We start from the raw sequence: 22,003 nt of genomic DNA, 5'->3' as shown, positions 1-22,003 counted from the left end.
TCAAACCAAATAATATTTTCCCAGGCGTGGTACAGGATTCGTCGGTAGTGTAAAACTGTTGTTGCTAGCGTGGAAACGTACAGTATTTGTATACGTAAATACCAACTTTGTGAAATGACCTCACATTTCCTGGAAAAACAAGTGCCATGCAGACACATCTCCTGTAAGTCATATTTCTCGCCTGAAGTTACATGCCCCAAATAGAAATTCAACGAACTGTAACCATCTTACTGCCTTGATAACAACTGAAGTAACTTCCTGCTTACAACTAGTGGTTTGAGATTTGCACGGTGTGGTCATCGTCGAGGGAGTAATCTGGTCAGTAATCTGTCTTGCTTGAAAAGAAACTAGCATTATAAAGATTCAGTTTAAGTCATCATTTTGAAGTATTATTTACCATTATTGCAAAAGGCATTTCATTGACCATCGTGACCAAACGTGTGGACCAATTTTGATTATCAAATGCAAAAACACTTAAAATTTGGCCAGCAGGAGATGTGCCATAGCATCATGGCACAATGTAACAAGTAACATACATTTTCTGACATTAAGGCAAAAAATTAAGTGGTAGAAAACTTAGGTTACACATTTTTACTTAGAGAATCTACAGATAGTTCAGTACATCCTTGTTTGGAGTGCCAAACATTTCTTGCGTACCTGTGGGGAAAATGTTGTGGTTGATCAATATTGTGGCATATGTTATATTTATTTTGTGTTTGGTAATTATGTCTCCCAATTTATGGAGAAATTGCTACAATACTATATTATTTCAATAAACTGCAATACTTAAGGCCGAAGTAAAAGTTACAATGGAGGATTAATTAAATCTGATGCATGGTGTCACCATCATCTTTGGTATTTACTAGATTATTCACACACACAGTATTTAATTACAATTTTTTTTAAAAAAATTTTTAATGTATGTTATTATTTCATAATAAACATTTATGAACAAAGTACATGATGAAACATGCAATCCATATCAAATGCACAGACACAGCATAGTAATGTCACTGGACGACCCGGTCTTTATTGATTTGTATGACATGAGAATTTTTTTATAAATTTGTATTGTCCTTATTTGCATAACAACAACCAGCTCAATCCATTTGCTCTGGACTCATGACATCATAAAGGTGACGGACATTGATATTTCAAGCATATGCAGAGAATGAAGTCACTCACTACACTTGTGAACAAACATAACTAACACTCGAAATAGCAAACTCCAGCAATAGAATGAAACTATTGGGATAATTGTAGGAAGTAGGGGGTTTTGGGTAGGGCCAAACTAAATAAACATCGGTATAAATAGTGAGACCATTCCAAAAAAAAAAAAAAATTGCGCACACAATTCTTAATGTGCAACACAAATGATTGTTATCATAAATTTTGTATCACCTACGAAGTAAATGGTACCAGTAACCCAAACAAAATATGGAAACAAAGTAGTCCAAATTTTACCTGTATAGCCTTTGATACCAAGAAACCTACACACAACTCAGTATCAGGCCATTCTCAAAAATTGGACATTTTTGTAAAAAAAATTATTTTTGAAAATGAAGTTTTATGTATTTTGATGTTAGTGCAATCAAGTAAACCAGTACTCCAATAATGGTCCCCCCCCCCCCCCCTGCAAAAAAAGTATTTTGTGAAAAAACTAAAAAAATTATTCAACATAATAGTGGAGGTGAGCTTGGTAGTAATGGAGGTGAGACCGGGTCGACAGAAGCGTCCGATCCCATGCGTCGGCTTTGACCCGTGACGTAAGGGGGTTGTCGTGTGTGACGTCATGACGGCGCGGAGTTTGGTTTGAGTGTGGCTGTCTCCAGTTCTGTTTTATCTTATTTTATTTACTTTTCTGATCTGTTCGTTCTATCTCGTGAGATTTTTTTTAAAATTTAAAAACACTTATTACTTATTTTAATTATCTGTTTCCTCCAATTTCTGTTTTACTTTATTATATTTATCTTTCTGATCTGTTCGTTCTATCCCGTGAGATTTTTTTTTTTTTTTAAAAAGACAAAAACACTAATCAGCTACTGAAGCATCTTTATCTTCTATGGGTTGCAGGGGTTACGACCCCTGGGGAGGTGGGTGGGTATTCATGCATGGCTGTCTTCACTTACACGTTGTAGCTACGCAAGGCATCTAAATTTGTTTATATTTAATTTGCCCCCCACCCAAAACACCCCATTTCCTGCGCTTGTCCCGTTAGTGTCATTAGGCTTCTTGTGGAAAGTGTGTGTGTTTGTTTTTGTTTCCGCCATATTTGTGACGTCATGGGTCAAAGCAGACGGGCGGGATCGGACGCTTCCGTAATTCCGTGAGACCTGCCTAAAGTACCTGAATACTGCGCAAATTAGAAGTTAATAATTGTCATTGAAACATGAAATGAATAATTATTGATTGTTCCTGCTATTGCGGTACGAATAGATCAAGATACAAATGGTACATTAGGCTGAAATATTATAATTTTTCAAATTGGCACTGTCCTTGATTACTGGTGTTTGGCAGATTTAAAACTGTCACGATTTCACACCATTCTACATAAGAGATATTCTCTTTTCCAGGGAATATGAACAAATTGCCCTAAAAATCCCAGGCTGTAGCCAGAAGCAAGTCTGGGAGTATAGCGACTAGCTTTAAAAACTAAAAACCATTAGGCTATTATACAGAAAATTAAGGTAAACCTACTCAGCAAGCATATATAAGCTACATAATTCCATCACTACTTTGTAGAGGTAAATAAAATAGGATCATTTTGATGCCTGAATCTGACCTTGTAATATTTTGAAAATCATAAGTTAGAGCCTAAACCATTTTTTTAAATCACTGTCTAGTTAAAAGATAAATTTGTTACTTATGTACAGACATAGCTTTTCTAATTAGATAAATAAGACAGCTTATTTTATCGTTTAATCACTAATCAACATTCCAATACTACATTCTCACCTCTGTGAAGATCAGTTTTCACGGAGGTGAGAAAAATTCACAAAATTAGATGTTCAGCTGCTGCTTGTGAGGTTAGACTTTCCTATCTCCTTAGTGTTAATTTACAATTAATGTGTAATCAATTGATAAAAATAACAATTATAAATGATTAAAACTTACCCAAAACAATGAACAATGGAGTATCTGAGGCGATGATCATTAATGTCATTATTTTTTCTTGGCACTGTAATAATTTAACTCTACAATCATACAAGCCACGCTATAACTGCCCAAGAATCAAGATGGCTGCTTGCAGTTTCGCTTACATGAAGAAGAAAGCTACTGGGACACTGTATGAGACATTTATTGAACTATAACTCTTATTCACACAGGTGAAGCTGTAGCATGGGACTGGGTTTGAACAATTTTTAAGTAACTTTAAAAATGGTTTTAACAAAAAATACAGTAATGTCTCATTGTTAATAAATTTTGTAATTGTTAAACTGGTTAAAAATTAAAACCCTTTATAATGCATTGTCCAATTTAACTTAATGTAACCAAGGTAGATGTAGAGGAGAAGTAACAGAGGTGATATCTCACATACTGTTACTGAAATTTTTAACAAAATTGAATAATTTTATTTAAAAATAAGTAAATTAATGATTTAATATAGTTTTAAGCTAAATTCAAGATATTTGAAAAAGCTTAAATGCATTTAAGTAAATCATATTATGACCTGGGACTCAAATATGCCTGATTTTTGAGAATAACCCCTGGTAGTTTCACTTGACCTATACAGCTGATTCACAACCTTCTATACAATGAGCCCACTCACAACTCCAAAACTTGATACCACGAATTTCACTTGGCCTATGTGGCAGCTAAAGTGAAGCCTGCGGTACCAACAACCAACACCCTCAAACCGTCATATCTGTCCTCTAAACCTTCACTTACCCTGCCTGTCTGATACGAAATCTACAGTACAACAAACGAAGACGTAACTAATAGCTAACATGTAATCTAACCAGCAGTGGCAAACCAATATCCATGGTACCTATCAACCACATTCTAACACAATTACCAAATGCTAACAAGAAAAACTCTGAAATTTTCGGAAACTTGCATCTACACCAATTTCAATAAACCCAAACAACTCTAAACATAAACAGAAATATCAAACATTACAATCCAAGTACAACAACAAAAATAACAAGCAGTGACCTACTCTTAAATTTCTGTCATATCAGTGACTGTCAAAAGAAGATAAACAATATTAAGTCTCCAACCATAAGGAAGACACAACACTAATAATTCGAAATACAGACAAGAATCTGTTGGCCACGATGTGCAAAATCAAAGTAACTCGCTAGCAAACTGGCACACACTCTTTGAATAACAACCTGACACACTCAGTGTACAACACTGAATGACTCATTAAAACAACTTTGAAACATAAACATCAATATACGAGAGTGGCCCCAAATACTACAACACACCATCTACAAACAGACCTGACTTAAAAACACTGCGCCACCATGTCGTCATGCAACACAACACAGTTATGTCACAGATCAGAGGAGATGGTGGAATCGTAACTTTATTTTGACCCTTGTGCTCAAATGTTAATCCAGAACCTTCTTCTCACTAGGACGTACAGAGTTCATGTGAAAACTGACTATTAAATATACACTCCTGGAAATTGAAATAAGAACACCGTGAATTCATTGTCCCAGGAAGGGGAAACTTTATTGACACAGTCCTGGGGTCAGATACATCACATGATCACACTGACAGAACCACAGGCACATAGACACAGGCAACAGAGCATGCACAATGTCGGCACTAGTACAGTGTATATCCACCTTTCGCAGCAATGCAGGCTGCTATTCTCCCATGGAGACGATCGTAGAGATGCTGGATGTAGTCCTGTGGAACGGCTTGCCATGCCATTTCCACCTGGCGCCTCAGTTGGACCAGCGTTCGTCCTGGACGTGCAGACCGCGTGAGACGACGCTTCATCCAGTCCCAAACATGCTCAATGGGGGACAGATCCGGAGATCTTGCTGGCCAGGGTAGTTGACTTACACCTTCTAGAGCACGTTGGGTGGCACGGGATACATGCGGACGTGCATTGTCCTGTTGGAACAGCAAGTTCCCTTGCCGGTCTAGGAATGGTAGAACGATGGATTCGATGACGGTTTGGATGTACCGTGCACTATTCAGTGTCCCCTCGACGATCACCAGTGGTGTACGGCCAGTGTAGGAGATCGCTCCCCACACCATGATGCCGGGTGTTGGCCCTGTGTGCCTCGGTCGTATGCAGTCCTGATTGTGGCGCTCACCTGCACGGCGCCAAACACGCATACGACCATCATTGGCACCAAGGCAGAAGCGACTCTCATCGCTGAAGACGACACGTCTCCATTCGTCCCTCCATTCAAGCCTGTCGCGACGCCACTGGAGGCGGGCTGCACGATGTTGGGGCGTGAGCGGAAGACGGCCTAACGGTGTGCGGGACCGTAGCCCAGCTTCATGGAGACGGTTGCGAATGGTCCTCGCCGATACCCCAGGAGCAACAGTGTCCCTAATTTGCTGGGAAGTGGCGGTGCGGTCCCCTACGGCACTGCGTAGGATCCTACGGTCTTGGCGTGCATCCGTGCGTCGCTGCGGTCCGGTCCCAGGTTGACGGGCACGTGCACCTTCCGCCGACCACTGGCGACAACATCGATGTACTGTGGAGACCTCACGCCCCACGTGTTGAGCAATTCGGCGGTACGTCCACCCGGCCTCCCGCATGCCCACTATACGCCCTCGCTCAAAGTCCGTCAACTGCCTATACGGTTCACGTCCACGCTGTCGCGGCATGCTACCAGTGTTAAAGACTGCGATGGAGCTCCGTATGCCACGGCAAACTGGCTGACACTGACGGCGGCGGTGCACAAATGCTGCGCAGCTAGCGCCATTCGACGGCCAACACCGCGGTTCCTGGTGTGTCCGCTGTGCCGTGCGTGTGATCATTGCTTGTACAGCCCTCTCGCAGTGTCCGGAGCAAGTATGGTGGGTCTGACACACCGGTGTCAATGTGTTCTTTTTTCCATTTCCAGGAGTGTAGTATCTATTTTTATCCCCTGTTTATGAAATAATCATTGAAATGTTGCAAATACACCATACCAAGGTGATTTAGCTCTGTGCCCTCAGTATACTGTTAGATAAGTCAAGCAGCAGATCTGAATGCAATACAACTTTCAATTTCATTTGGAATAATATGGAATTTTGTTTCATGTCATTTTCCTGCTCGTAATTAGTGGTTTGTTCCATCTGTGGAACCAGTTCTCCTGTTCACATACTTTTAAGATTTCGTGAATTCTGCAGAAATGCAAAATCAATTAAATGAGAGTAAAGCATCAAGAAATAGGTCACGTCTTTGTGTGTTGATAAAACAGTATGTGCAGTATAGGTAAGTTAAAAATATTAAAGCTAGAAATATGACATAATGATTGTGGCGTAAAGAAAGGGATCCAAGTGGTTTTGTGAGCAATACTGCCAGAGTACTTGGTTAAATATATTCCTTATAATGCATGACAAGAACATAATTGTGTGTCTCCAGGCCTTTGTAGCTGTTGTTATTGAAGGTGTGGGTTGGTAGGCTTTGTTATTTATTTTATGTGGTCAAGGTTTTGATCCCTCTGTTGGGATCTCCTTCAGGGTCTTTTGGTGTCCATGGTTAACTGAACACTGCCAAAGCTGAGTGTTGTATAGCATTATAAAGGGAGATTTTTCCACTTTTATAGTGAAGAAGTGGGGTTACTGAGAAACTCCTATGGCTACCACTGGTGGGCCATCATGATCGGATAGAAAGGGATTTTTCCTGCACTTGTGGCAAAGAAGAGTTATTGGTTCAAATTCTTCCTACTGCTCTTGGTAGGCAACCATCATGGGAGAGAAGCAAAATGGCAGAGCAGGAAAGGGGGAATCTTTGTCAAAAATGTTTTTGTCCATAGAGGTTGCATCCTGGACATCATTGGTATTGCTTGCATAACACGGCCTCATAGTCAGTTCCTTGATGGCGGGGAGCCACAAAGCAGGAATCGTATAGCTGTCCTCTCTGTTGAAGTTACATTCAGTCTTACAAATTTTAATCACTTCTCAGGCTTTTAGACAGCATGCATACATTCCTGAAATCAATGTCCAGGCCACAATTCTCAAGATTTTCTGTACCACAGGTTTCACACTTTGTTGTAGCCGCTTGTGGCGTTTGTGTTCCTTAGTATGTATTTTAACAGTCTGTCCTGTTTCGTCTATATGCACTTTGCCACAACCACACGTCATTTCATAGACACCCACTGTGTGGAGGTAATCAGGTCTATCCACTTTTTGTTGAAAAGAGTTTTGTTTTGTTTTGTTTCGGCTGAAGAAAGATAGCTGTATACCAATTTTCAGAGAGTTCGGCTGATGTAGTCAGTAACCACAGAAAAAAATAACAGAGTGAGAAGGTGGTTGCTCATAATTTTTATTAGCATAATTTAGCATAATTAATATTCTGTTCAAAGACCATGTCTGTGGACAAACTAGCGTTGCCATTTGGCTTCATTGTATTCTTCAAGAAATCCAACTCTGATTCCAGGCTGTTCGTGCTGATCAGGAAAACTCCACGAAGATAGTATTGGGCACTGCTTGCTTCTGGGCTGGGTGATGGTGTGAAGTGGCATCTAAATCCATGTTTATGTTAGTAGGCCTTCCATACACCCTCTGTCCTAAAGTGTTGTTAGAACTACTATTTACCAATACATACAAGAATGGGAGACGAACCTCACAGACATCCTCTGAGGGAAAGTTGGTTTTGCGGTGAATCTCATTTAAGGAATTGTGAATCCTGTGAAGTCCCTCCTTGCTGTGTGGCCATAGTTCTGTAGCAAATCCATCATCCACAAAGCAAAGCAAACAAGAGGGCTTTAAAGGAGCATTATTTAATGCGTGTTGCTCAAAATGTTCCATAAAAATGTCAGCTGCTACTGGCAACATGGATGAACCTATAACACCACCATTAGACTGTTCATAAAGTTCTTCTCTAAATTTAAAATAGCTCAATCTAAACCATAACTCAGTTAGGTCACAAAAATGTAGAACAGCTGTCTCTCCTATGATCTCCATTGTACCTGGTGCTGGGGTGTTACTAAATAAGGATTTCGCATCAAAGCTTACAGAAATGTCACTATCAGATATCTTTATTGTATATAAAGTTTTGCAAAAAAAAATTTTCAAATCGTTGTCAGAAGTGTTAGTTTTTACTACTGGATGTCTCAGGCTTCCAGATAAATGACTTGCTAAAAAGTAGGTTGGTAACTAATTCCACTCACTGACAGTCTTAACGGACACCATTCTTTGTGTATCTTAGGTAGGCCATACATTCTGGGTGAGGGAAGTATTCAGGGCATTAGATTCTTGCCGGCCGGGGTGGCCAAGTGGTTCTAGGCGCTACAGTCTGGAACCGTGCGACCGCTACGGTTGCAGGTTCGAATCCTGCCTCGGGCATGGGTGTGTGTGATGTCCTTAGGTAAGTTAGGTTTACGTAGTTCTAAGTTGTAGAGGACTGATGACCTCAGAAGTTAAGTCCCATAGTGCTCAGAGCCATTTGAACCATTAGATTCTTGGCAGTAAAGCTATGTATTCTGGAGTGTGATAACAGATTTTTCACTTTACAAATGATTCTGTTTGTCAGACTACCTTTTAACATGCAGTATACAGGATCAGCTAATAGTTGTTCCATCTTCTCGTGGTATTCCTCAATGTCCATAACAAATGTAGCATTTCCGTTATCCACTTTCATCACCACATTGCTTTGTTTTCTCTTTAGGTGACTGAGAGTTTTCCTTCCCTGTGTCATTGTATTGCATTTGGGTGGTTTCGTTTTCTGTAAAATTTACAACATATCCTGTCTTACATCTTCAGCTTAAAGTTTCGGAAGAGAGAATGAGGATACTTAGATGCCACGGACAGTTTCTTTAACAGAAATTCTGTTACATATAGTTGTGAAATTCACACTATTGCCCATTGCTGAGGCAGCTGTTTCATCAAGTTCCTCTGATGAAAGGTTCACTACTACTCACTTCGTTTCCAGAATGGCATCTTTTTTGTGTATTTTATCCATCAGTTTCTTAAACTTCTCTTTTTGTGTCGTAGTATTGAAGTCTGATAATCTTGCTGAGTGATTGAATGTTATTGTGTCTGCTTTATCCCAATCTTGTGGCGAGAAGTTGTTGCCAATGACAAATGCAAAGCAATTAAAATAGAGCTAACATAAGTCCCTGTGTATTTACTGTATTCTTTGATGAAGAAGTGCTTGGCTTGCCCTTTGGTAGTTCTTCTTGGCTTTCATTGTCTGCACATGGTGACGAATTGTGACACAATTGGGCATAACCTCATTATCACGACACTGGGAAGAGGTGTCAGGTCACTAAGTAATTTCTCTCTTCTTCTGTGCGCGTTTTCCAGTCTTCTGTAGATGGTATAAACATATTATGCATACAAGTCTGCAGGCTTTTGTGACCTTTTGTGTCGAAGGTAAAATCTTCTGGCTTGTTAGGCCACACTGTATTTCTTTTGTACAGTCAACATTTTGACCCCTCTGCTAGGATCTTCTTCAGGATCTTATGGTGTCCACGGTTAACTGAACTCTGTCAAAGACCTATGTCACATTCTTTCATGAAGAGGAAATTTTCCTATGTTTATGCTGGAGAAGTGGGGTTATTGGGTAAAATTTCTGTGGTTACTATTGTTGGGTCATAGTCATTGGGTAGTAAGTGAAATTTACTGCTCTAATGCTGTAGAAGTGGGTTATTGGCTAAGAGAAGTCTGCTTGTTTTAGATTTGCTCCCATGTCATCCCTATTGTTCATAGTAGGGTTTCTACAGAATGAGGAAAAGTTCAGGAACAATAGAGAACCACGGAAGAAGCAATAGGAGAACCTCTGTCTGGAAATGCAGTGGTGAAAAGCAAAGCTATAAGCCAAATTATGAACAGTTGGCTGGAAGTTACATTACCCCTCAAGCAACAAGTGCCACATAGACAGTTGTGCGGTAGTGCTATGTTTGTGTGTGGTGTAGAACAAATGCTGTCAATGTATCCTCATGCAGCATTTGAAGCAGTGAGTTAAGAGTACAGTATAGGATAGTGCATTAATGACAATCTCTTGAGCAGATTATGTCTAGATGCTGCAAAATAGGAAGTGCTCACTTTGTGTGGAGGGTCCTTGTTTACTGTGCTTTCATATTGTTGCTGTTACTATTTTGGATGTATTGTTTGTGCTTGTACTTCATATGGTGAAATAGTTGTTAATTATTTTATCTGAAATTCAAATTCTGGATTTTGCTGGTACAGCCATCTGCCGCATAGCCAAAGGTTGATGTTACTTGTTATATGGTAGTTTCATTTGCCAGCTAGTACATGAACAACAGCAAAAAAGAATTGTGTTACACCTATTAGAACTCTCTCATGTCCTTGTTTATTTATTCATTCATACTACCAGATATCATCTCACAATGATACATGGATGTATCATCATAATATAGTGAAAATAAATAGTTCAAAATACGCATACACACAGAATATATAAGTATGCCTTTATGAGGATATTACAGGTGATCAGCTGAGGCCTTGATGAAGGAGCCATATCACCCTTTGCGGAAATGGTTGAGGAAAACGTAAATCACTCTGTCCTCCCGAATACGAGATCAATGTCTTAACAACTGCATTGCTTCATTCACTTGGCCCCTATTGTACAGTGTTCTTTGATTTGTCTAAAATTTAATCCAGATGCATACTTACTGGTCAGCAGGACAGTCCTTGGAAACCTTGTCCTCCTTTGTCAACTGCCGCCATTCGTCGCTGTCCATTAATTTCCTTCTCCAGTTCCTGATTCCCATTGTTTTGACATCCTCTTCCATATCTTCCTATTCTCCTTCTCCTTTCAGACTTTCCTGTAAACACTTTCTTAACACTCTTAGTTTGTGACATTCTTAGGATACACCCAGCCCACCTTGTTTTATCTTGCTTGATTTTTCACTGCACTATTCTTCTGTCCAAAAAGTGTCAGTAGTTCTGTGTTTGCCCTTATTCTCCAGCTTTCTTCCTCTCTCACTGCCCCGAATATCTTTCTCAAAATCTTCCTTTCCCCTCTCAACAACTAGCCTTCTTCATTTTAGTCATCACTCAGCCTTCAGATCCACAAATAGTAGTCAAATATATGAGAGTGTGCTGAAAAGTATTGACTCTGAATTTTGTATGTGAAAACTCTTAAAGCTTTTTAAATAAAATGAATGTTATTGACATTCTACTTTATTCTTCATGTCTACGTATTTATTTCACAATGTAGTCACCCTGATGACAAACACGTTTCTCCAAATGAGAGACCAGTTTTTTGGTGCTGTCACTGTAGGATATTCGACATTGTTGATGGAGCCACAACTTCACATCTGCTTGCAATGCTTCATCACTATCAATGTGAAGTCCTGAAAGGTGTTCTTTTGGAAACACATGATAGGGCCAACTCGGGACTGTGAACCCAAGGTGTCAGATTGTTTCTGGTCTCATGGCTCCTGGGTGTGGTCTGGCATTGTCATGCTGAACAAGAGAGTGTGCCTTATGTGGACAAACTTTGTGAAATTTAAAACTCAATTACAGCATGGTGTTTCTCACACACCGACATAGTTAACTTACGTGCTGCCATGTTACATGCTACAGTTCGAAGCCCTCTAGTGGCAGAGGTTTGCAACTATGTAGACACGATGAAGAATAATGATGGGGAATGCCAGTAATGCTTGTCTTACTCAAAAAGCTTAAGAGTTTTCACATAAAATATTCGAAAGCATTATTTTTCACCACATTCTCGTATTTTGATTCCTGTTTTCCTACTAACATTTCTGGACTTAAATGTATTCTGCATGGAATAATATAATCAGTTTCCATTTGCCATCTTTCCTTGAATTCCTATTGATGTCTTGCTATCTTCTGTTACTGTCAAACATAGGTATTAAAATGCTTCCGCTCTTTGATATTCTTTCCCAGTTGTCTCTATTCAAGTCTCTTCGTTATTCTTACCAGCATCTCCCATTACTATGTACTTTGTTTTGCATGTTTTCATTTCCAGTTCTAGCTTCTGCACCACTCTTTCTGATGCAGCGTAATTATCTTTCATACATTCCGTGCATTTAATGCTACGTCACCGGCATATTCCACCACCTGAACTTGCTGGTTAAATATTGTTCCCCCATGGGTTTGTTTGCTTTTGCCAAATTAACTTCTCTTGTGCTAAGTTAAAGAGTAATTCAGATATAATCTCTCCCTGCCACAGCACCATCCGTACATGGAACTCTCCTGACAACTCATGTTCTATTCTGGCCTTGCAAACTGTTGCTTTCATTGCCATTTCCATCAGCCTCACTAAAGTGCTTCATACTTTGGAGAATACTATTCTGTCTGGACTGTTGTGTGCTTGTTTAAAGTCAATGTGCAACTGATGAAATTGCAGAATATTCATAAATGTTCTCTAGCATTTGTCTCAAAAAAATATCTGGTTCATTATGGATCTACACTACCGTTCATTAATTTCAATACACCCAATAAATGACATCTAGTTCCCTGTAGATAAGGTCGGATACTGTGGGTATTATGGTTGAGGAAGCAAAGGAATAGTACAACAGTTGTACACATGTCATGATTTTTGTGTGAGGTCATTGAGGTACAATAGTATCCAACAAACAATGTTGTGTACCTAAACATAATGTACGTATCTGATATGTTTGTTTACCTATTTGCCAACGGACACCGCATTTGGTGCACCTGTGTTGTTTCCTGTAGTGATGTGATGTCCGCAGTGAACAGCAAGCATTACATAACATGTGGTTCCTGCTCGTCAGTTCCTTCATGACATTGAAGTGTGCACATTGCTAGTATGGCTCCACGAGTGGAGAGACCCACAGAAAAACATGTTGCAAATGTAGCACTTAGCCAAGCAGGTTTACCTATTTGCCAAATTGCGAAACAGTGTAGTGTGTCTATAGGGGGAGTGCAACACACCCTTCACCCCTAGAAGACAACAGGTAGCAATAAAGACATACCACGATGAGGAGAACCTCGTGAAACAACTAAAAGTGATGAAAACTATATCAGAAATACCAGTAAGAGAAATAGATTCAAAACAGCACCCCAAATTAGTGCAGAATTGCTAGAAATGAACATGTCAACAATATTTGTTGCAACAGTAAAAACAAGACGGACTTTAGTCAGCTTGAAAGACTGTGTCACAGCAAGAAAACCCCTTCTAAGGCCCATAAATAAACAGAAGACACTTGAATGGGATAGAAAACATCGTAATTGTCCATCAGAAGAGTGGACGAAGGTGTTACTTACCAATGAATTGAAGTTAGAGATTTTTGGAACCAGAAGGAGAATACTTGTTTGCTGATTTGTAGGAGAAAGGGTGGCCCAGCAGTGTGTTCTACCTACAGTTAAACTCGGTGGAGGTTCTTTTATTGTTTGGGGATGTTTTGCCGGAGATAGAGTTGGCGACATTGTGAAAATATGAGGATGTATGGATCAGAAGCAGTACCACTGCATACATCAGTATCATACAATACGAAGTGGATTGCACTTAATAGTGAAAGGGTTCACCTTACAACAGGATATTGACCCAAAACATCAGTCGGCATACTGTGTGAACTACTTTGGATCAAAGGAAAAACAGAAAGTACTGAATGATACGGTATGGCCATCTCAAAGCCCCGATCATAATCCCATTGAAATGGTCTGGGATGAAGTGGACAGACGTATGAGGGAAGTTAATGTATCCAGCAAGGAACACCTCTGGAATGTTGTTTAAGATGTGTGGAATGATAAAGATTCACATTACTTACAAAAACTGATTGACCGCATGCCTAGAGTTTGTGAGGCAGTCATTAAATCCAAAGGAGAATACCTTGAGGAAAGTAAAGCATAATGATTGTGATTGTTTTATATGCAGAAGTTAATATAATTATATTTTGTGATAAATAACGTTTGATTTGTGTTGTAAATATGAAATACCAGGTTGTATTGAAATTAATGAGTGGTTGTGTATTTTTTCTAACCTGATAATCTTCCAGTACCCTTCTCACCCAGCATTGTAGTCAAGAAGCTAAAATATTACTAAACAACTTGCAAGTTTATCCAAGAAAGTTATCCCACAGTAATTTGCTGCATTCTGACTTATCACCTTTCGTAGTAATGTGCAGATTATTCCCATGGTCCAGTCTTCATTCGTTTCTTCGTTTATCCAGATTTTCCTTACTAATCCATTAACAGCCATCTCCATCTTCTTTCTCATAAATTTTAATAATTTGGCCTCTACGCTGTCTTGTGCTGCTGCTTTAATATTCGTTAGGTTTTTAATTGTATTCTTCAGTTCCTCTAAATCTGGAGATGTGGCATCCTGCTCTGCTGCTTATGTTTCCAAGTCTAAATCTGATTCATTCTCTTCCTCATTCAAGGAAGAGAATGAATCCTCCTTTCCACTGAGTAACTCAGTAAAATGTTCCTGCCATTTTCCCTGAGCTTTGCTTTTGTCTTCCTTATCCAAGACTACTCTCAGATGGAATCCTCTGTTCAGTTCTCTTCATATTTTGTAGAACTTTTGTTTCTCTTTATTGTCCCCCATTTCGCCCAACTGCTCTGTCTTCCTCCTTTCATACTGCCTTTTCTTCATCCTGCATAACTTATTAGCTCTTTTCCTATTCTCCTTATACTCTTGTGCTTCTAGTCTTGTTTTCCTTTGCAGCATTTTTTACCTCACTTAATTTTTCATTTGGGTTACTAGTGATCTCTCCATCAAACCATTTAATTTGTCTTTTGTTTTCTACCCTCCCCAGTACTTCGTTTGCAGCTCTGCTGAAGGCTGTTTTCAAAATCTCCCGTTTAGTTTACACATCTCCTTCCATCCCCATGTTGTTTCCTGTTCTGAAAATCTCCACTAATTTCTTCTTGTATTCTTCCTGCTCTTCTTTAATTTGGAGACTTACTTTATTACGTTTCTCTTTTACCCTACTCTGCTTGTATATTGCCAGATCTATCTCTGCATCTGATCCACACTAAGTAATGATCTGCGTCTCCGTTCACTGCTCTGCAGCTACTAACTTCCTTAATATCTCATGCTTGCTGTTTATCTATAATTACATGGTCCATTCGCTTTCTTGTAACTGTGACTGGTGATGACATAGTGCACTTTTTAATATCTTTCCTTTGATGCCATGAGCTTTTTATCATCTCACTTATTAAATCTCTCAGCCTTAGTCTATTATCGTTATCGAGTGAAGTGGCTCAGTAGTAAGCTCACAGGACTCGCATTCGGGAGGATGCAGTTCAAACCCACATCTAGCCATCCAGATTTAGGTTTTCCATGATTTCCCTAAATCGCTCCAAGCAAATGCCAGGATGGTTTTTTGAAAGGGCGCAGCTGATTTCCTTCCCACCTTTGACACAGTCCGAACTTGTGCTCCATCTCTATTGACTTCGATGTCGATGGGATGTTAAACCCAATCTTCCTTCCTTCCATTATAATTATTGACTGCATGCAGGCTTTTGTTTCCTATAGTGTTTCTATATATTCCTTCTTTCCCAATTTTTGCAGTCATATTCCCAAGGATCTTTTCACATTGTACCTTTGAACTTCAGTGATTTCCTCCTCCGGTTTGGAGCCTCTTATAGGGGCATAGGCACACCTTCATCCCAGTGTTCCCCACGCGGTGGATCTACCCTCACAGCATGGTGAGTGGTGGGTGGTAACACGTTTGCATCACTAGAGGCCAAGGGGGAGACTGCCTGCCTGGCCTTGCCCACTCACACTGAGAATGGGCAGGTGGTCTCTCCTTCAGCAGGGTCCGAGCACGCACACGGGAGGATGGGTTTACTAGTTACTGGGAGCTTCTACGCTAGGTGCATTATGGAGCCCCTTAGGTAGATAGTGTTCAGGGCTGAAAAGAAAGCCAATGTGCACTCAGTATGTATGCCATGGACCTCATCCAAGATGTGAAGGTGGCCTTGCCTATGGCTATTAAGCATGCAGGGTGCAGTCGTCTTGCAAGTTCTGAGGCCATCCTCAATTCATACAGGCGGCTGGTGAAGGTGGTGAAGACTGTTGGTGTCGTGTGCAAGATCTAAGCAGAGCTCGTAATTTGCGGCATTGTTCTCACAGTTGGTCAGGGTACTTTGCTTTGGAAGTGAGTGGAGGGTCTCAACCAAGGGCTTCGTCATCCCTGTGATGGTCTTGGCTGCAGATTTCTAGGCCTGTGTTATCGTATGGGAAGTTGTAGGACTCCCCTTGATAGGTTGGGGGTGCACCACACAAAGAAAGAAGCTACTCGGGTAGCAGAGTACTTGTGGAGTGAAAACAAGAGTTTTTTTAGGCTAGATGGTAATTTGAGGTGTTCTGATGAACATTCACCAGTTGATATGAAGCGAGGGAAGTCAGATGGTGTTCAGAGTAAAGACACTTTGACTATCACAATTTTATCAGTAAACTGTTGAAGTATTTGTAATGAAGTTCCCGAATTTGCTGCTCTCCAGGAAAGTTCTCATGCTCAAATTATTCTTGGGATGGAGAGCTGGTTGGAACCCAAAGTGGAAAACTCTGAGATATGTAGTGAGCCGTGGAGCATATATCGGAAAGACAGATTAGAGGCCATAGGAGGTTGAGGTTGAAGTTGAGCGTGACAGTGAAGTCATCTGGTCACATATAACACATGTAGGTGAAACTAAGTTAATTGTTGGATGTTTTTACCAGCCACCTGATTCTGCTGTGACAGTTCTAGAGTCATTCAAAGAAAGTCTGTGGTCAGTAGCCTGTAACTACCCAGATCATGCAGTACTAGGTGAAGGCGACTTAAACCTATCGAGTATAGACTGGGATATCTATGGATTCATTGCAGAGGGTACAAGCAGACAGTCATGCGATATACTTTTGAACACATTTTCTGAAAATTGTCTTGAGCAGCTGGCTTGGCAGTCCACACGCAGTGGAAATGTGTTGGATCTTGTAGCTACAAATAGGCTGGACCTTATCGACAATGTCACTATAGAAACAGGGATTTGGGAACATGATATCATTATAGCAACTATGGTTACAAAAGTTAATAAATCCATCAAGAAGGTTAGGAGAGTGTTTCTGATAGATAGAACAGATAAGCAGTTATTAACATATGATTTAGGCAGTGAATTGACATCACTTAGTTCCAGTAAGATCAACGTAGAGGAATTACGGGCAGAGGAATTATGGTCAGGAGAGCTGTGTGCCTAGTAAGTGGATAAAGGATGGAAAAGACCCACCATGGTTTAATAATGAAATTCGGGAGATGCTGAGGAAGCAGTGGCTGTTACACTCTCTTCAAAAGAGAACGCACAAATGATGACAAGAAAAGTTTAGTAACTAGAGATTCATGCACCTGTGAAAAGATCTATGCATGAAGCATACAACAGTTCCCACCCTCACACCTTAGCGAAAGATCTGGCAGAGAATCCGACAAAATTCTGGTGCTATGTAAAATTTGTAAGCGGGTATAAGTCTTTCATTCAGTTCCTTGTTGACCAGTCTGGTGTGACAGTTGAAGATAGCAAAACAAAAGCTGAAGTTTTAAATTTCATGCTCAAGAAATTGTTCACACAGGAGAACCATACAAACATACCACCATTTGACCATCAGGCAGACTGCTGTATGGACGACATAGTAATAAGAATTCCTGGTTTAGAGAGAGAAACTGAAGATGAAAACTCGTAAGTCACCAGGTGTGGATGGAGTCCCAATTTGGTGTTACAAACAGTACTCTATGGCATAGGTCCCTTACCTAGCTTGCATTTATCATGAATCTCTCATCCAGCACAAAGTCACAAGTGACTGGAAAAAAGTGCAAGTGACTCCAGTATATAAGAAGGGTAAAAGAACAGACCTGCAGAATTACAGACCAATATCCCTAACTTCTGTTTGCTGCAGATTCCTTGAACATATTCTCAGTTCAAATATAATAAACTTTCTTGAGACTAAGAAGCTTATGTCCACAAATCAGCATGGTTTTAGAAAGCATCGCTCGTGCCAAACTCAGCTTGCACTTTTCTCACATGATATACTGAGAATTATGGATAAAGGGCAACAGGCAGATTCCGTATTTCTAGATTTCCAGATAGCATTTGACACAGTGCCCCATTGCAGGCTGTTAATGAAGGTATGAGCATATAACTTCACAGGTATGTGAGTGGCTCAAAAATTTCTTAAATAATAGAACCGAGTGTGTTGTCCTCGACAGCAGGTGTTCATCAGAGACAAGTTTATCGTCAGGAGTGCCCCAGTGAAGTGTGATAGAACCGTTGTTGGTCTCTGTATACACAAACAATTTGGGAGACAGGGTGGGCAGCAATCTGCAGTTGTTTGCTGGTGATATTGTGGTGTGTGGTAAGGAGTCGAAGTTGAGTGACTGTAGGAAGATACAAGACAACTTATACAAAATTTCTAATTGGTGTAATGAATGGCAGCTAGCCCTAAATGTGGAAAAATGTAGTTTAATGCAGATGAGTAGGAAGAAGAAACCTGTAATGTTTGGATACAGTATTACTAGTGTCCTGTTTGACACACCCAAGTTGTTCAAATATCTGAGCATAACGTTGCAAAGCCATATGAGATGGAACTAGCATATGAAAATTGTAATAGGGAAGGGATATGGTAGATGTTGGTTTATTGGGAGATTTTTAGGAAAGAGTGGTACATCTGTAATGGGGACCACATATATGACACTGGTGCGACCTATTCTTGAGTATTGCTCGAGTGTTTGTGATCCGTACCAATCGGATTGAAGGAAGTCATTGAAGCAATTCAGGGGAGTTCTCTTAGATTTGTTACCGGCAGGTCTGAACAACACGTAAGTATTATGGAGGTGCTTCAGGAACTCGGGTGGAAATCCCTGGAGGGAAGACAATGTTCTTTTCGAGAAACATTATTGAGAAAGTTTAGAGAACCAACATTTGAAGCTGACTTCCAATCGATTCTGTTGCTGCCAAGGTACATTGAATCATTGCTTGCAAGGACTATGAAGATAAGATTCAATAAATTAGGGCTCATACAAAGCTATATATACAGTCATTTTTGCCTTGCTTTTTTGCGAGTGGAACAGGGAAGGAAATGACTAGTAATAATACAGGGTACACTCCATCACACATCATACGGTGGCTTGCAGAGTATCAGTATGTATATGTAGATCAAAAAATTATGTCTAAAATGTCAAGGAACACAACCTATCATGAACTGCTGTGAAGCTAATTGCATTTGCCTTCATTGACCTGTGTATAAGGAAGTCAGTATCGTGATGGTCTGTATCCCCTCCACTATAAAGCAGTGTGTGTTTCCCCAATGCTATATCATTCTGTGTCCTTTCAATTGCATTTCGTATGGTGTTGCTGTTGTCACTCTACACTTAACTGTTACTTCTATAATTTCCTGCAATTTGGTAGATGTGTTAAGTGTTCTCCCATTCCAGGTGTGTGTCATGATGTTCTTTTTACTTTTCATTGTCTTTTTGTTGCTGATTCATCATCTTTTAATTCGTACCCTTCTGAGGCTTATGTGTGTTATCTGCAACAACTCCATTTTACGAGATGGGGTCTGTAAGCCCAACCTCACCCCTCTCCCCCTCTATCCCTTTCCCTCCAACCTGGCAGCCTGAACGACCAGGATTTTCTCTTGGGTTTTACTACCCTTGGGATGGGGGTCAGCTTCCATATGCCTGTTGCCCTCCCCCTCTCCCCCCCTCCCCCTCCCCCCTCCCCCCCTCCCTCCCCCCTTCCCCGCATGAGACATGATTTTCTGATTCCTCTCTGTCGAGGTGTGTCTGGCTTTGGTGACCCTTGTCAGTAGCCTTGCTACCGCCAGTGGAGCTCTCACCTTCGCTGGTGCACACAAACCCTCCTGCCCAGTATTGAAGGTGCCTTCGATAAGGCTGTGTCACATGAGAGGGTTGCTAAACATAACTTACAACGTTAAAATGTTGCTGTTCCCCTTGCGCGAACTCCACTCTATTTGGAAAACTGTCTTCAGGCCCTTAAATGTGCTCCTATGCACCTGGCATGTCTCCAGTTTCTCCCCTTCACTCTGCCTGAAAAATAGAAGCAGTACCCAGAAGAAGAGTGAGAGGTTGAGCTCAGGAGAATGGCAAGGCATTACTATCCTGAGCTAGAGATCTTGGCACACAGTTTTGTTGTAAAAGCAGTACATTTGGATCACGTTTTGTAATGTGACAGGGTGTTACACATAGTGCAATCATATTAACGTGAGAGCCACCTATGTTAGACATCAACATGCAATAATCACTCACAGATGGCACGTAGCAGCACTAGCAATGGAGGGTACGTAAAGCATGCTGGGCAATGTGGAAAACAGTGCAGTCATTGTCGTAAAGTGAAAGCACAGCAATTTAGCTGATGTCTGAAAGGGCATTAGAACTGGCTTTCGGGCCAAGGATGGAATCATTTCTGAAACAGTTAAATTTGTAAACTCTTCACATGCCACCGTGTTTAAAGTATGTTATGCATGGCAAAATGGCACTATCCAAAACTGGCACAGAGACAACTGTGGTGCACCACAGGCCAGAAATGATAGTGGTGGACAACAGCTGCAGAGATCCATACAGGTGAATAATAGAAGTGCAACTGTTGAGCAGCTGACCATTCAGATGAACCAGGGTCCTACCAACAGGTGTGTCCTCAATGACTGTTCAGTGAATACTGGTGTGTATGAGCCTCCGCTGCGGGCACCTGGTTCTTGCACCTTTGCTGACTGCTGTACATTGGCCATAAAGGCTGGAAATTGCACATGGATACTCAACTGGATGTCCAACAAGTGGCACCGGGTGGCCTTTTCTGATGAATCACATTTTATACGTCATTGGACACATGGTTGTTGGTGTGTATGGTGTGAATCATCTGAAAGCAAAGGGCCCAGGCTGGAGGAGGGAGTGTTATGGTCTGGGCATGTTTACATGGCATTCCCTGGGAGATCTCATAATTCTGAAAGGCACAGTGGATCAACGCAAGTATGTATCTATCCTTGGGGACTATGTCCTCTCCTACATGTATATTGTTTTTCCTTGGCACATGACATCTACCAGCCGGACAGTGCAACACGTCACATAGCTCGCAGTGTGCATGCATGGTATGAAGACTACTGGGATGAATTTACCATTCGCCCCTGGCTACAAAACACCCCAAATTTAAACCCAATTGAGAGTCTGTAGAACAACCCCAATTGGACTGTCCGCACAAGGGGTTCTCAACTGAGATACCTAGCACAGCTGACTATGGCATTGGCATCAGTGTGGCTCCACATCCCTGTTGGTACCTTCCAGAACCTCATTGACTCTCTCCTTGCAGGTCTTGCAGGTGTCCTTGCTGCAAAAGGTGGTTATTCAGGACTTTGACAGGTGGTCACATTAATGTGACTGGACAGTGTAGTTCCCCTTTCAATATTAATCTTTACTCTGAGTTCTCTAAGTAATCTTGTAACTGTGCAGTATGTATTACTTATGAAGAATTATTTAGCTACCGTGTTGAACCAATGTATTTCAGTAATCTTTTTCATCTACTTTGTTACATTCATTTATTATATTTATTATTTTTATGATACAGTTTTGTAGAAAATGCTGTTTTGAGTTTTTTGTTTGTTTTCCCCTTGGTAAATGTAAGTCTTAACTGCCTGTTGTTCCATAGTTAGTATAGATCTACTAGTGAAATACTTAGTAATATTGTCTCTGATATGCACAACAGATTGGTAGATGTGGTCCTTCACTGCAGTAAGGATGTCCAGTTTTTTAAATACTTCTTTACATTGAACCCTTTTCTGCAGTTTAAAAATTGTGTATTTTTTATGTCTTCGATCTCAGAAAAGAATCCCATAGCTAAGAATTGAGTGTATGTAGAAATACACTGGTCAAAACAACTATGGTATCAAATGAGATATCTAGGTTCTGAAGTATTGTCATCGGCAGAGTGAACTTAAATGGTTCAG

General features: G+C 40.6%; 1 protein-coding gene across 1 annotated transcript in view; it reads left to right on the top strand.

Moving 5' to 3' along the window:
- LOC124723037 (2-oxoisovalerate dehydrogenase subunit alpha, mitochondrial) overlaps positions 1-22,003 on the top strand; it is a 168,380-nt gene that overhangs the window by 242 nt on the left and 146,135 nt on the right. The window lies entirely within an intron of this gene.

Source organism: Schistocerca piceifrons, chromosome X (genome assembly GCF_021461385.2).
Source record: "Schistocerca piceifrons isolate TAMUIC-IGC-003096 chromosome X, iqSchPice1.1, whole genome shotgun sequence".
Lineage (NCBI taxonomy): Eukaryota > Metazoa > Arthropoda > Insecta > Orthoptera > Acrididae > Schistocerca > Schistocerca piceifrons.
This window is presented reverse-complemented; position numbering and strand designations above follow the sequence as displayed.